We start from the raw sequence: 13,564 nt of genomic DNA, 5'->3' as shown, positions 1-13,564 counted from the left end.
CCCAAGGCTGGATCAGATGTCCTGGTCTCTCAGTTTCTAGACATGTGCTTTAACCACTACATCAAATTGGCTCTTGTTCCAATTTTCTCTCCCTCCAATCAATTGCCTTCCCTCCCCCCAATCAATTGCCTTATCTTTGTGTTCCAACAGCACATGAACAAGAATGGTGAGGTCAATCATTCAACACCTCTTTTTTCCTTCCCCCCTTGCTTTCAGAAGAGACAGATGACTTAAGCACTGTAAATTGTGCTTAAAGTGCTTATCTAAAAGTTAAATTAATGTCTATGTATTTATAATTTATTTGCTGAATTTTGATTCTTCCTTTCCTCCAGGAAATCAAGAATGGACAAACTATTTCCTTCTTTCCAATTTTATCATTAGAAGTAGATAAATGAAGCAGAAGAAGCAGAAACTGCCTAAGTTATTCAGCAAATTTGTTGTTGATATATAGTTTTGAATCTGTGTCTCCCTTGTCCTAGCTCAATGCCCTAAACCTCTAGTGAACTAGAGTTATGGTCAACATCAATCTGAATATCGACTGCATATGAGAGAGTTCAAGGCTTCATACATTTCAGAATTGGATCTCCTGATTTTGACTCAGAAATCTTTCTCATGTTATCAAGTATTTAGCAGTTCATTATTATACTTTCCCAAATGAGGTATGAACATGCCCCACAAACCATGCTCTTTTAATGCCATATGCTTATGATGTTGTCTTGATCTTATCTGACAGTGTTTCATGCCCAGTTTTAAACCATTTCCTATTTCTCCCAACTTGGGACATTATTTAAAATGCTTGGTCAGGAATACAGTTGACAATGTCAAGGATTGGGATCTGCCCAACTCATGTTGGTCATTTTATCTTGCTATACTTTACTTTATGCACAACTCTGAGCATGTTTTCCAATGTTATCTTGTTTTAGAAGAAAAAAAATTCAGTTCTTTTCAACTGTAGTTTCCTACTTAATCCTTCAAATTCTGTAGCTGGTTCTCAACTCAGAGACCTGGATCAGTACAAACAGCATTTCATTAGTGGAATGTAAGAGTGTCACAGTGTTCTTTTGTTTTGCCAGCTGTGCTTATATTCTGAGGCATACAGTAGACTGACTCTTGTCTGTAAGCTCTACTACGCATGTCCATTTGCTTCCTTTTTTTCTCTTTCACTTTTTCTCTGTTCGCCTGCCACGAGGAGGTAGGCTAGGCACTTTGCCAAAATGTAGTTATTAGCCAGTAAGTTTGTTTGTTATTTATTTTATAATAAAAATGTGTTTCTTGGAATATACCTCTGGTTTATTTTTCTTAATGAAAAAGTATACTTCAAGGAAAACCATGGTTCAACCTCCTTTAAACACAGGGCTGAATTTCCAACCCTCACAAAGAGAGACTGAATACCCTATGTTTCTAGTGTTTTAGACCATAACATCCTTACTTCTGCAAGCTGTTGAGAACAAATGTGAAATATTAATGAATCTTAATAATACTTGCTTATTTGCTTTCCATTCAAAAAATTTGGCTTTCCCCAAGAGATTTCATCAGACAGTTTAACAGAGTTTGAAGGGACCTTGTAGGTCATCTAGTCCAACCAGCAGGAGACCCTACGCCATTTCTGACAGATGGCAGTCCAGTCTCTTCTTGAAAGCTTCCAGTGATGAAGCTGCCACAAATTTCCAATCACAATAATCAGCACACAGGGATCAAAGACTGACAGGTTAAAAACTTAGTTCCTCCCTTTCTTTTCTCCTATTGCTAGCAGAGATTTATCAGTTAAACAGCTCTCCCTGTTTTATACAGTAGCAGAAATGAATGCAAAGACCTTGTAGCTAAAGAGATGTTCTAAATGTTCTGCAACCTCTCTTAGTTCTGAGCTAAATCACTGTTTGGTGTTAAAGTAGTTCAAAGAATGGCTGAAGTCAGAGGTAAAGATGTTAGGTAAAATAACAAAAAGCTCTTGCTACATTGAGCAACCATCCCCACACTCCTGGTCTGCTCTTAATCAAGTTCAGCTTTTTCTGAAAGAACACTAACCAGACAGAACACAGTTCTCTCTTGTTTTCCTGTGCTACTTCTGTAGCACCTGCCTTCTGGACTATCTAACATCTGCTGCTGGGTTGATTTCCTACTTCATCTGCTTCACTAGCAGCTACTGTCATGGTTGGAAGGCATGAAAGAAGAACCTGTCACAGCTCACTCTTTATCTACCTAGTCTTCAGTATGTAAGTCCTTAACTTCCTTCACATTAAAATGTAAATAAGGGAAGCCTCATTCACATTTTTATTGACATAAAATAAACTCAAGAATCAGAGTAGCAATTTGAAGATGGCATTTTTTTTTCTAATTCCTCATAGGTAGTTGAATAGATTTTAACCAGTCATCTGCTTGTACCCAAGTTAGAACTAGATAGAGATGGTCTTTTGAAAAACTCTAACCAAAATGTGGACAGAGAAGGCAGGTGAATGATTTCTTTGAATGTATTTTTATTATTATTATTAATTTTTTTATTTTTGTTACATAAACAACACATGCCCACACCAGTGGGAAAGGAAAAAATCAGAACACACACAAAAAAAACAAAAAAAGAAAAAGAACAAAAAAAAAACAAAAGAAAAAAAGAAAAAACACAAGTATATATTATAAAAAAGTATATCAGCTGGTTACAACATGTTTTTGTGCATCTCTTCCATTAATTCATATTAATTCAAATATCTTAACTCAAATGTTTACCATATTGACATCATCATACCTCCACTTTTAGTTGACTACAGTTGTTTAAACATCCTTCATCCTTAACTATACCAAAGATTTAATACATAACCACATGCTAGCATTTCATTTACTTATTTATAAAATCCTCCACTAACATCCAATCCTCATATCCTGTTTTAGCTAAACATCCATAATATTTAATACCAAAAATTCCATCCTCCATGTATATAGTTTACTATCATTTTCCTTTCTTTATGTAATTATATCATATATCATAACATTTTCCCCATATTAGTTAAGATTTAACTGTATATAGTTTTGTTTTATTTTTTAATAGTGATAATTATTGTGGTTAATAACTTTTATATATGGTCCAAAAATATTTCTAACCTTCCCTTCTCATATCCAATTATTATTTATCATATCAACTCCACATTATATACATTACTATCATTATCAATTATTATTCAACTATGTCTATTACAAATAAAATTAATTAGGTTTAGCTAATTTTGAATTGTATTCTTCCATCTATCAGCCTGTGTCTCTCCAATAACAAAACCTCCTTAATCCTGTTGCCATTCGTGGATCAAGTTCTCCAAACGCCTTTATGAGCAAGTCCAAACAAGAAGATCTTTGCACCTTTTTGCTTAATGTGCCTCTCATATAATGTTGTCGTCCTCCGCTTATTCCCCTTTTCAGCTTGTCTTTAATTCTCAATGGTGGTATCAAAAGTTTTGCAAATGATATTTCATAAAGTATAAATTCTTTAATGCTTCTCATTCCTCCTACGCTCTGTCTTTCGAAGTAAATCTTCTGTGTGGCTGCCCCCCCTTCAAACATTCCATCTTTTTCTCCCTCAGAGGTAAACCAGATGCCCGGAATGTCAGCAAATTGAAAATCTTCATCTCTGACATCCTTTGTTTGTATTTCAGGAACATTCAAACATTCAACATTCTCCTTTTTTTCTTCATATTTTGTTGTTAGAAACAGCAAATAATCCAGTTTCCTCTCAAATCTGTTGAATGTGTCAGATAACTTTTGTAGTGCAGAAAAAATCATTTGAAATGAATCATTTGAAATTTGAGCAGACGCCATCTTTGTACGCAGTTAGTATTTTCCCTTTAGAAACTTTAAGGTATTTGCAAGTAAAAACAAGCTGGGAGCTGTACAATCTTATCTGATCTTAGACCAACCCAGCCAAGCAATAAAAGTGTCAAGTTGTAGGGAGCCAAATTATAGTAAATTAGTTTACAGCCCACTTACAGAGAGTCAGAGGAGATGTTGGAGTAATCTTTCCTTTGTCCATGTAAGTAGCATTTAAAACATTTAAAAAATAGAGTAACCACCGTCCATAAACCAATAAATAGATCGAAGTCGCCGCTAGATTATTCTGTTCTTTGGTTTCAATTAGCTTTACTATTTATGCGGACCGTCTCTCTTTGAGTAATAAAATCACCTTACCAGCTGAAAACACGCACGCCATTCTTAGGGGCAACCTGCAGTTTCTGTTAGCTTACAGCTAATCCAGAAGTCACTGGCAAAGGAGGTTAAATTCCAAGCCCCCAGGGACTTTGCGAACGTCTCTGGGGTCACTGGATCTCCTCCTACCTTTCACTGTCTCTCCGGGACAGCTTGGGTCCGAAACGAACCATCCAATTTCCTTCGGAATAGGGGAATTTCAGGAATAGCCTGAAAATCCGTCTTCTCACTGCTAAGCCCTGCCTTCTTCCTCTTAATGTATTAAGGGGAAGGAAAAAAGTTTGAACAATAAATGACAGAACAATCTCTCTCACATATCTCATTATTCAATAGGTTCAGGAACACTACCCTTCCCACTGACAATTTATCTGACTTTTTTAACTTCTGTGGAGGAATTTTAAACAAATTAGGTTTATTTAACATTATATGACAGTTGGTACAGAAGAAAAGGGACAATTTATCTGTCTGACACTTTTGACCTTTGATTTGCCTCAGTTGTTATCTAGTTGGCAGTTATTTCATGAGGTTACACAGCAGAGAAACAGAAGAGAGGGATCACTGCTCCACTATTTCTGTTAAGAAAGCAATCAACCTTTAGCTCTCTTCAATAGTCCTTAGCTGTCAGTTTTAATTTCTCCATCATTCAAATCTAAAATATCACAACTCCACAATTCTTTTGGTCCTGTTCATAAAGAAATATATGATTTTTATTAAAATTTTAATTATAGAAATAAAATAACATTTTGACCCATCTGAATTACAGCTGACTCTAACATGGACAGATAACCATATTGGAATTATCTATTATTCTGGATCCTTTCAGGAAAAAGATTAGTCAACCCTAATTCAGGAGAATGCATAGGGTTCAAGCCAAGAGTTTTATTAAATAATATGAGCATCTGTATTCATTTTCTACTGCCTAAATCACATTCCTACGTGGATAGGTTCAATTCATATAAGGAATGGCATGTATGTCTATTTATTCTCCTTCTTCACTTCTCTTCCTTTCTTTGCTCTTTTATAAAATGTTTGTATGTGATTTTTCCCCCAAGCAAGTTAAATAGAAGATAATGTTGTGAATCTAAACTGGCATGGATCAATAGCAATAGCAGTAGACTTATATACCGCTTCATAGGCCTTTCAGGCCTCTCTAAGCGGTTTACAGAGAGTCAGCATATTGCCCCCAACAATCTGGGTCCTCATTTTACCCACCTCGGAAGGATGGAAGGCTGAGTCAACCCTGAGCCGGTGAGATTTGTACCGCTGACCTGCTGATCTAGCAGTAGCCTGCAGTGCTGCATTTAACCACTGCGCCACCTTGGCTCTGTATTTACATTGTATACATATTGTATTTATGTATTTACAATTGTGAGTAAAAAGGAATAGACTAGACAGTGCAGTTTTCGATACTGTCTACCTTTAATTTTGAAAACTAAGTATTGCCAGGCTACCTGGCAGGCAGCCTGGATGAAATGCACATACAAGATAGCTACCATGGATGGGAAGAGAGAGTGCTTCCCTCACAATGTGCAATGTCCACAGAAAAGGCAGACACAGCTTCTGTTTGTGGTGAATTGGATTCCCTTTGCTCTATAGTTGTATTTACAATTGCAAATGCGAAATGAATAGTGAAGTCAGAGTTACTTCACTGGCCAATAGAAAGGATCAGATAAAATAAGTTTTTTTTTTTTTGCTATTAAAGACAGTTTTTTAAATTGTATTTTTTATTTTTTAAAAAATATAAGCTTATATAATAAATGGATTCTAAAACTACAACTTATGTCTAATATGTCACATACAATAGTCTAATATGGATACCCCTAGAACAGAAATACATCAGAGTAGAAATTTTAGAAGAGTGTAGTACAACTGGTTAGGCTAGCAAAACTGATGATGACTTATGCCATAAGCATAAAAATGTATACACATTTTATTTTCACTGACACACATCTGGCATTACTTCAGTATAGAAAGATTATTTGGACAGGTGGAAGAGATAAATCTGTCAACTTCCGTGTTGACATTCCACGCATATACTGGTGGAACTGGATCTCAGATTACAGTAGCTGGTTTGAGATGTGTGTATTTATTGGGTAATGTGGTTTATGACACATAAGGGGAGGAAAGGAAGAGGGGCAAAGTTCAGAAGCAGATAGACAAAGCAAAAGAAATGTCTGTGACTAAGAATTGCCTAATGAAGCTGTTAATAAATCACTAGTTTTTTGTATAAGAGACATTGGCTGCGCATGTACGAGGTGGGGATGGCCGCTGGTTCCTCTGCTCTGTTCAGTAGGGGAGAAAAACATCGGAATTAATCGGCAGTTTGGATCGGAGGTTTGAAAAAGGGGGTTCCCCCAACCGAGTGAGACTCAGAGGACCTGAATAGCCAGTTCCCTGGACGATTTTTGGAAGGACACTGCTCCTAGTCATCCCCTGGTCCATGCGGCAGCTTGGAACGCTCGGCAAGCCTGGAGAGAAATGGCGGCGCTGCACTGAAGGCTTCGCTTGGGCGTTTTTAAGCCTTTGGCGCTCTAATCATTCGTTTAACGTTAGCTTGATTTCCCTCACTGTTCGGAAGGAGCCCTGGCTGCCTGCCTGCTTTTAGAGAGACTGTTGGAGGATTATTGGACTGTTGGAGAACTGTTGTGGCTGAAGGAGGTGGGTGATTTGAATCTGCGCTGGATGAGACGAGGCAGCTGGCTTATGCCTCAGCTGCCGTAGTCTCCTTAGGCGCCCCCCCTCCTCTACTCTACTCTAGTGGAGCACATTGCTGGCCGCTCCTGGCGTTTTTGTCATCTACGCCCCTGTCTCCTTTGGCGCTGGACTCTGCTGGCTGGCTTTATAGAGGGTTCTTCAGCTTGCCATGGGGCGACATAAGATTTGGCAGTTGGCCTTGCACCCATTGACATGGCCCCCTAGGATACCCTCTAGGCCTTTTCTATGCTGCGGCCTTTCCCTCCTTCTCTGGCCCTCGGTCTGCTCTTACTCAGATGGGACTCTCCTACCTGGCTCTTTACCCACGCCTGCTCAACATTGGACATTGGACATTGGACTTAAGGCATTCCATCATAGCCCCCCTGGAACCTTTTGGACCTTCTTTTGCAATATCACCTATATCATCTTCCGTGCAAGAAAGCGAGAAGACCTAACTCTCCTTCTCCTTTTACATATCTTCGCGAAACCCTCCAGACTGGACTCTTGGCGAACCCACCCACAAACTCTATCTGAATTCGCACTTCTTTAACAACTGCACAATTTTTCCCTTGGTATGGTGAGTGCATGTGGTATGGATGTGTTGACTGCATGATCCCACAGCTTTTAATTTAATGAATTTCTGCTTAGTTATTTTTTGTACTACTGTATTTTAATTTGTAGGGTATGCATGCGCAGAATGCTTGGCTGGTATGGATGGGGGGACTGAGAGTGCAGCCCGGAGCCCCCACCACTGAGTGCACAAACAGAAGTAGATAGGGGCCCGGATCCGCCTCTCATCCCAGAATGTATGATATGAATGGCCTGCCGGGGAGAACAAAAACCACGGGAGGGGAAGTGGGGCCTACGGGTGCGGGGATGGGCCGGTGCATCCCAGTCATAGTTGGGAGACGCAGGTTTGACGGGAGTTGGAGGGCTAGTCATTACCGGGGAAGGAGGGTTCTCTATGTCACAGCGATCCCGCCTTCTGGCCGTGATAGCTCCACTCCGGGACCAGATGGCGAGAGTTGTCAGGGCCCTGGTCTCAGGATGCTGTTGCTAAATGCCAGGTCTGTGGCTCACAAAGCTCCCCTCGTCCGGGACCTAGTATTAGATGAGGGGGCAGACCTGGCATGTATTACTGAGACCTGGCTGGGCCAAGAGGGAGGAGTCCCCCTCACTGAAATGTGCCCAGAAGGGTTTCAGGTGCTCCACCAGCCGTGACACCAGTAAAGGGGTGGGGGAGTGGCAGTCATCATCCGAAGGTCACTAGTTCCTCATAGGATCCCTGCTCCGGAAACTGTCGGGTTTGAGTCCCTTCTGGTGAAGTTGGACCTTGGGGGTCAAATGGGTTTGTTCATAATGTACCTACCTCCCAACTGCGTTACAACAGCCCTGCCTGTGCTGCTTGAGTCAGTACCCGAACTGGCGGTTGAGTACCTCAGGCTTATAGTGCTGGGGGATTTCAACCTGCCGTCGCTCGGCGAACGAGCGATGGAGCACAGGAGTTCATGGCTTCCATGACAGCCATGGACTTGATCCAAGTAATTCAGGGTCCGACTCATACAGCAGGTCACATACTCGACCTCGTGTTTCTCTCGGAGCAGTGGAGACGTGATCTAGATTTGAAGGGCATTAAGATTTTGCCCTTGTCATGGTCAGATCACTTCCAATTGAGGCTTGACTTTCGGACACCAATCCCCCACTGTAGGGAGGGGGAACCGATTAGGTGGTTCCGCCCCAGGTGCCTGATGAACCCTATGGGATTTCAGATGGCACTTGGTGAGATACCTGAATCTCTGGCCCACAGTCCGGTGGAGGCCTTGGTCGCTGCTTGGAATACAGCGGTGGTGGAGGCTCTAAACCGGATTGCGCCTTTACAGCCTCTCCGCGTCAGTGGATCCAGGAGGGCCCCTTGGTTTACCGAGGAACTCCAGGAGATGAAGTGCCAAGAGACACCCAGAGCGACACTGGAGGGCTAGTAACTCCGAATCCGACCAAACACAATTAAGAGCCTTCATTAGGACTTATCTAGTGGTGATACGGGCGGCAAAATGTGTGCATTTTTCCGCTCTTATTGCATCCGCAGAATCTCGCCCAGCCGCCCTGTTTAGGATAGCCCACTCCCTCTTGAAAGGGAGGGATGAGGACGAGCCTTTACAGGGTAGAGCTGAGGAATTTGTTCAGTTTCTGTCAGATAAAATCACTCGGATTCGGACGGACCTGGACTGTCAGCATTGACTTCATTTAGTAATCAGGAAAGAAACCACTGGACTCCATTTGGATTGAAATCAAGTGTACTTTTACTAATTATAAATGAACAGTTGCAAAGCAAAGCTGAGTCTGGTTAATTAGGCACGAAAACAGATAATATCAAGTACAATTCGATCCCCTCCCCTTGGCACCCCTGTACACAGTCCAATTATAATGCACCCATCTGTCAGGTGGGAGATAACTTCAAAACATCTCAGCAGGATGGAATGCTGGACAGTTGGCTTTGGTGGGAAACTCCCTTCTTCCACATGTGCAGTAAGGTGGAACCCAGCCTATGGGAAACCATAGCCGGTCACAAGCCCAGATAAATGGGGAGTGTTGGTTCCCGTGGCGACAGAACCGTGAAACAAGCTGAGAATCCAATGGCAGGACAACACACGGATAAACAACTCTGTAATCCGTGATGTTCTGCCTTTGGCCTTCACAATGCAACGGTCACTGCCTTGTGGACGTTGACATTTACGAAGATTAAGTCCAAGTAAGTCCAGTAAGGTGGTCAGATCAGTGACTAGAAACTTCCTCCAGTACATAATGATTCCCCTCCCAGATACCATGCACCCCTTCCCCATTTTAATGACAGCCAAAGCAGCAGCAAAGCAGAGGCTGACATCCAGCCCTCCTCCAGAAAAGGGCGGTCAGAACTGCAGAAATGAAAAGAACACAAACGAACAGACAGACAACAAGACACGAAAAAGGGAAAGGGGGAGGGAAGAAAAACAAGAGGAAAAAAAAAGGAAAATTAGGAGAATGTCCAAAATCAGGGCTTGTCAGGATAAGCAGCGTAGAACTTATGGAGCAGACGAGGTGCTCGAACATGGGACCCATCAACCCATTCAGTGTGAGAAGGTGGGAAATGCTTCGAAGCCACCAGGTACTGGATACGGTTCCGGCGCTTACGAGAGTCTAAAATCTCATGGACCTCGAAATGTTGCTCACCCTCAACCAAACACAGAGCGGGCAGAGGAGGGAGAGGCAGCCTCAACGACAAAGTGCAGACAGGCTTCAGGAGGTTAACATGGAAAACAGGGTAAACTCGGTTGAGGTGCTTAGGCAGCTGGAGCCGGACAGAAACAGGGTTGATGATTTTGACAACGGGAAACGGGCCAACATATTTGGGCCCCAATTTTTTCAACTGTTGGGGTGTTTGAAGAAATCTAGTGGACAAATACACCTGATCATCAACCTTGTACTCATGAGGCTTAGTTTGTTTTTTGTCAGCCTGTTTCTTATGAGCGCGGTGCGCAGCATCTAAAGTCCGGAGAGCTAAAGGCCAAATGCGCCGAAGGCGATCACTCCACTCGGACAGTGACGATACTAGGGGCTGTTCACGGGGAACCTCAGGAATGGGCACAAAGTCCTGGCCAAACACCACATGGAAAGGGGTGCTGCTATGCACGGAATTGTTGTAAGCCACCTCCGCATGCGACAACAAATCTACCCAATCATCCTGCTGGTAGTTGATGAAACAACATAAATATTGTTCTAGTACAGAATTAGTCCTCTCACAAGCCCCATTAGTCTGAGGTGGTGGGCGGAGCTTAATCCCTGGGCGGAGCCAATCCGCTTCAGAAACTCCTTCCAGAAAATGGAGGTGAACTGCACACCTCTGCCTGATATGATGCGGTCGGGCACCCCATGTAAGCGGTAAATGTGGGAGATGAACATCTTAGCAAGAGTCTTAGCAGAAGGAATCTTGGAGCAAGGGATGAAATGGACCTGCTTGGAGAACAAGTTGGTAACAACCCAGATAACAGTGTGTCCCTGACCCTCAGGAAGTTTGACAATGAAATCCATAGAGATCTCCTTCCAAGGGGCCACTGGGCGAGCTACTGCCTGGAGCACCCCTGCACCTTTCTCGGTGGGCGTTTAGCAGCAGCACAAACGGGACAACTGGCAACATATTTTTCAATGTCCTTTTTCAAAGAGGACAACCAAAATTGTCGCTTGATGAGGTGGAGCATCTTGACGAAACCAAAGTGCCCCACCATCCGGGAATCATGAGCCCGTTGAAGAACAATGAGTCTAAGAGATGCAGGAACGTATAGTTTCGTCCCAATCCAAGGCAATTCATCCCTCATAGTGCATTCATTCACGTGCTGCCAGAACCAATCATCATCAGCGAAGGCTTTTTTCAGGTTGGAAAGAAAGTCCTGAGACATCTCTATCTTAGAACGCGCTTGATTCCTAGTAACAACAGGAGCAGCAAGGCTCGTCGCGGGAATGATAGGCTGGACCAGACTGAGCTTAGAGCAGTTATATTGAGGAAGTATGGATAAAGCATCAGCCAATTACATCCCTGCGACCAATAAGATCACATAGATTACATCCCTGCGACCAATAAGATCACATAGATTAGGCCTCCTCCGTATTCCATCGGCCAGCCAGTGTCGGCTGGCAACTACAAGGAGGAGGGCCTTCTCAGTAGTAGCCCCGACCCTTTGGAACGAGCTCCCCGTAGAGATTCGCACCCTCTCCACCGTCCAGGCCTTCCGCACAGCCTTGAAGAACTGGCTCGCCCGTCAGGCCTGGGGACAAGGATAGTTCCCCTCCCGAATGATGAATGTATGTTGTTTACTATTTTATTACATGTCTTATCTTAATGTCTGTATTCCCCTTCCCCGATTTTATGTGAGCCGCCCTGAGTCCCCTCAGGGAAAAGGGCGGCCTACAAATATTAATAAAATCAAAAAAAAAAATCAATAAATTTTTTTCCCCCTGGAATGTATTTTAGGGTAAAATTAAATCTATTGAAATGCTGAGCCCAGCGCATCTGTTTAGGAGAAAGTTTTCTGGGCGTTCTCAAAGCTTCCAAATTCTTATGGTCAGTTCACACCTTGAAAGGGTGTTTGGCGCCTTCTAGAAAATGGCGCCATGTGGCCAAAGCCCAGCAAACAGCAAACGCTTCTTTCTCCCAAATGGCCCAACATCTCTCCGTGTCGGTTAGTTTGCGAGAGGTGTATGCACAGGGTTGTAAATTACCTTGACTATTAGCTTGAAGCAACACAGCCCCCACAGCCATGTCACTGGCATCAGCTTGAACCACAAAAGGTGCGTCCATGTCCGGGTGTTTGAGGACTGGTTCCTCTGTGAAAAGCCGCTTTAACTTCTCGAAGGCAGCTTGGCATTCCATGGTCCAATCCAGCGGCTTGCTAGGCTTGGGTTTCGCCCCACCTTTAGACTTCAGAAGGTTAGTTATTGGAAGAGCTATCTTAGCAAAAGTGGGAATGAACTGGTGATAGAAATTAGCAAAACCCAAAAATTTTTGCAATTGCCTGCGTGTACGAGGGGCCTCCCACTCGGTGACTGCTTTTACCTTAGCAGGGTCCATTTCAACACCCTTGTGGGAGATGCGATAGCCCAGGTAGTCAACCTTCTCCTGATGGAATTCACACTTGGACAATTTGGCGTAAAGTTCAGCTGCCCGAAGTTTCTTCAGCACAGTACGAACCAGCTTCATGCGTTCTTCATGTGTTTCTGTGTAAATAAGGATATCATCTAAATGTACAATAACGCCTTTGTAAAGATGGTCATGTAAAATGTCATTAATTAGCTTCATGAAGACCGCTGGCGCCCCGTGAAGACCAAACGGCATCACACGAAATTGGAAACAGCCAAGGGGGCAGTTGAAAGCAGTTTTCCATTTGTCCCCCTCTTAAATTCTGACTCTATCATATGCCTCCCTTAAGTCCAACTTAGTGAAAATGCGGCCCTTCCCAAGTTGGGCCAGCATGTCCTTCATCAGTGGCAACGGGTAGAGGTTCTGAGATGATATCGCGTTCAGGTTTTTGAAATTCACACATAATCTCAGGGAGCCATCTTTCTTCTCTCTGAATAGTACAGGAGCCGCTACCTTGGGTCTCGCCGGTTCAATGAACCCCCTCTCCAAGTTCTTATCGATGAATTTTCTCATTTCCTCCATTTCCCTAGGGGACATTGAATATATTTGAGGATTTGGAAGCTTCACCCCAGGTAAAATATCAATGGTGCAATCAGTGGGCCTGTGTGGGGGTTACTTATCAGAAGATTTTTCACTAACCCCCCCCCCCTGAGATCCCAATACTCCTTTGGAATTCTTTCTTACCCTTCGATTCTCTCCTGCCCCCTGGCTGCCAATGTGGGGCTAGTAGCGGCAGAATATGGAGTCTCAACCTTCCGTTCAAGGGGTATGTTTGTGCGAATTCGTAACCAACCCTTTCTCCAGTTAATGCGAGGGTTCCATCTACGAAGCCAGGGGAGTCCCAAAATAAAGGGCTGGTCCATCCCATGTGCCACAACAAAAGTTATTAACTCCCGATGGGTCCCCATTTTCATCTCTATGGGCTCAGTAGAAAAATGAGCAGGGCCGCCTCCCGCAATAGAACCATCAATTTGGCAAAAAACAATAGGGGTTTTCAAAGTCCTCAATTTTAAGCCT

The 13,564-nt window shown here is 43.0% G+C and overlaps 1 long non-coding RNA gene across 1 annotated transcript in view; it reads left to right on the top strand.

Moving 5' to 3' along the window:
* Positions 1-5,301: 5,301 nt before the first annotated feature.
* Positions 5,302-13,564, top strand: part of LOC148044125 (uncharacterized) — a 731,740-nt gene continuing 723,477 nt past the window's right edge. The window contains exon 1 of the long non-coding RNA XR_015697764.1: positions 5,302-5,511. This is a non-coding gene — a long non-coding RNA (uncharacterized LOC148044125). The remainder of the gene's footprint in view (positions 5,512-13,564) is intronic.

Source organism: Thamnophis sirtalis, unplaced genomic scaffold (genome assembly GCF_051295495.1).
Source record: "Thamnophis sirtalis isolate CommonGarterSnake01/CBP01778 unplaced genomic scaffold, rThaSir2_p1.2 scaffold_9, whole genome shotgun sequence".
NCBI classification, from domain to species: domain Eukaryota; kingdom Metazoa; phylum Chordata; class Lepidosauria; order Squamata; family Natricidae; genus Thamnophis; species Thamnophis sirtalis.
This window is presented reverse-complemented; position numbering and strand designations above follow the sequence as displayed.